Genomic DNA, 3,739 nt, shown 5'->3' on the forward strand with positions numbered 1-3,739 from the left:
GCTCATGGTCACCAAGACCAGAACTTTCAGTGGATGGAAACTAACTGGTTTTCTCCAAAGTTTGCCTGATAATAAATAACATTCAGATAAAAAAGAGATCATTTAAAATAAATAATGTTTGATATTTTATTTATTATTAGCACCTCACCTTTCCGAGCATAAACTTTACAGTGACTTTAAATTTTTATTAATTGACGTCAATGAGCAGTAAAATTCATATGAAAGTTAATGAAGAGACTTGAAATTCTGAGAAGAGATATGAGAGCAAAACTAATTTCAGGGGGCAAAAAATACAGTCTTTGATACCTGAAGTTGAATTACCTGGAGGTTTGCATTCTAGCTGTATAGACTTCGGAAAGTTGTATGATCTCTCCAAGCTTTATTGCCTTATCTGTAAGATATGGCTGTATGAGCTAGTTACTTAGGTAACATTAGTCTGTTGTAGCAAAGAGACCTGAAAATACATTAGCCTAAAGAATATAGAAGTTTATTTTTATCACACCTAATAATTCCTAGTTGAGTATTCATGTTGGCCAGGTTGCTCAGAACTCTGCTCTGAACAATCATTTAAGGATCCAATATCATATTGAAATCCCACATGTAACCCTGTGAAAGTGTCTGCTAAAATCCATTTTTCATTTTTCTGGGGCACGTGGCTGCCCACCTGTGCTGTGTCTCCTACTTTGTGACATAAAGTTACAAAGACTTCCTCAAAAGACAATCTTTAAAATGTAAAGTGTAAGGCAAAATATGATGAATTCAATTACATAAAAATCAAACATTTTTGTGGCCATGTGATAAGAAGCCCTGGTCATATAGGGGACCATGGGAAGATGCTCTGATTGAGAGGCCCAACTGAGCTCCCAGCCTAGAGTCAGCACCTATTGCCAGCCAACCCTACCCAGGTGTAGACACGTGAGTGAAGAAGCCACCATGAAGTGGCTCCTCCAGCCCCAGCAATGTCACAGAGATCAATACTAACCACCCAGCTGAGCCCTTCTGAATTCCTGGCCTACAAAATACAAGAAAACAAAATGGTTGTTTTAAGTCCTAAGTTTTGGAACAGAGTTTAAGAAAAAATCTGAGCCAAAAGACCTACAAGGATACAAGTGGCAATCGAAAAGCCCTGGAAATAGAGAATATCACTCAAGGATGGAGAGTAATAACAAATAGGAGGCAGGACACCAATCCTTGTGGGTGGTCTGAGGAAGGGGAATCTGCAAAGGAGACTGGGAAGAAAGGAATAAAGCAAGAGGAGATGGAAAACAATTTTGCTTTATCAACTTATTTTTGCTAGTTTAACTCTCAGAGGATTACCGGGAACTTGAAATTCACTCAAATCAACATATTTATTCAACAGAGATGGATGTAAAACCTGTGTGAAGCAATTGTTAAAAACTTGGAGAGGTGGAAGTAGACCAGATCTGGGCATGAAGCCCACTACTCCACGTCTTTCAACGTGTTCTTTCTTTCTTTTTTTTTTTCTTTATGCAGTATACACTGTACAGTAAAATTCACCCTCTATTAGTAAACAGTTGTGCACGTTTTGACAAATGCACAGTGTTATATCACCACCACCATGACCAAGTGTCCCTTTAGAGCCACCCACTCTCCACCCACAGCCTCTGATAACCAGTGATCTGTCTTCTGTCCTGATAGTTTTCCCTTTTCCGGAATGTCATATAAATAGAATAACACAGAATATATCCTGTTTTGGTCTGGATTTTTTCACTTAGCATAATGCCTTTTTGAGATTCATCTATGTTGTTTATATATCAGTAATTCATTCCTTTTTCTTGCTGAGTGGTATTTTATTGTATGGATATACCACAGTTTGCTTATTCATTCCCAGTTGAGAGAAATTTGTGTTTTTCTCCTGTTTTAGGTAATTATGAATAAAAAAGCTATAAATATTCACATACAAGTTTTTAGGTGAATATAAATTTTCATTTCAATTGGGTAAATACTTCAGAGTGAGATTGCTAGGTCATATGGGAAGTGTGTACTTAACTTTATAAGAAATTGCCAAATTCTTTTCTAAAGTGGCTGTACCAGTTTGCATTCCCACCAGCAATCGGTGAGAAGTCTAGTCGCTCCTCACCTGCACTTGATATTGTCAGGTTGTTGGATTTCTTTAAATGTTAGCCATCCTGGTAGGTGTGTACCCCACTGAGGTTTTAATTTGCATTTCTCTAACGACTAACGGTGTTAGTGATCACCCTCTTTTCATGTGCTTATTTGCCATCCATCTATCTTCTCTGCTCAAGAATCTGTTCAAATCTTTTCTCCATTTTTTGAAAAAGGTTTGTTTGTTTTCCTACTGTTTAGTTCTGAGAGATCTTTATATATTCTGGATAGATGTCTTTTATCAGATATGTAATTTGCAAATATTTTCTCCCAGTCTGACTTGTCTTTTAATTCTCTTAACAGAGTCTTCCAAAAAGCAGAAGTTCTCAATTTCAATAAAGTCCAATATGCCATTTTTCCATGGATAGTGCCTTTTGTGCCAGTTCTAAAGTATCCATTCCTAACCCAAGGTCACAAAGATTTTTCTCCCATGTTTCTTCTAGAAGTTTTAGAGTTTTAGGTTTTATATGTATATCTATGATACATTTTCAGTTAATTTTTGCACATGGACTGAAGTTTGGATCAAGGTTAATTTTTCGCATATAGCTATCCAATTGTTCCAACTCATTTGTTGAAAAGACTATGCTTTCTCCAATGAATTGCCTTTCCATTTTTGTCAAAAAAAAGCAACTGACCATACACGTTTTGGTCTATATTTGGACTCTCTATTCTGTTCTATCATTCTGTATGTCTATCCTTTCTCCAAACCCACACTGTCTTGACCAGCGTAGCTTTATAGTAAGTCTTGAAATCAGGCAGTAAGAGTTTACCCCATAATTTTTTTTTACATTTTGATCACAATACAGTCAAGAAATGGCAGGATAACAATTATGCTAACAAAATCATGAACTCAAATTAGAGAAAACAAATAGATGATTAACCTTCCATTATAAACGCTCAGATGGATAAAACATGTTTCTTCTAAGTCAGAATGTGAGGAATACATATTCATTTAATTACTAGTCTGTTTTACAATACATAATATCTACAAAATAATTTTAAAATATAAAACAGTCATTTGCTTTATAGTACCATTTCCATGTGCAATGGAATCTCTAATATTCAAGCAATTCGCCATTATCATCCCTCTAAGATTTAGCAGATCTTTAACAAAATGACACTTTTATTCTGCGGCTGACCTCTACGCTAACATGCAATCCACTGTGATTTCAAAACAGCATAAACAGGAAAAGAAGATAAACGGAAACAATGAAATATTAATTACTCCAGCTTTCACTTTTCTATGGCAGAATTATTATTTCACAATTATTTTTAGACTGAAAAGAGAGATAATATAAGAACCTGAAATCAAAGTCAGGCAATTTTAATAACTTACACACATTCAATTTTTAAAAGAAATCTGCAGCAAAAGAATGAAAGCAGATGGAAATCTCAGCGGTTGTGTTTTTTTGTCATACTATTGCCTAATCTGCTCTCCTGACTTTAGCCAGTGGCCTGGTAGGGAGTAATTGTTCAAACCCATGGAATATCAGCCAAGTCAATCTGTTTGCTTTCTGTGACAGCAATATAAATAGTATTTACCACACAGAAATGTCAAAAAGATTGAGTGAAATTATGTATGGAAGGCATCTAACACCATGAGCAATGTATA

This window comes from Diceros bicornis, chromosome 9 (assembly GCF_020826845.1).
Source record: "Diceros bicornis minor isolate mBicDic1 chromosome 9, mDicBic1.mat.cur, whole genome shotgun sequence".
Taxonomy (NCBI): domain Eukaryota; kingdom Metazoa; phylum Chordata; class Mammalia; order Perissodactyla; family Rhinocerotidae; genus Diceros; species Diceros bicornis.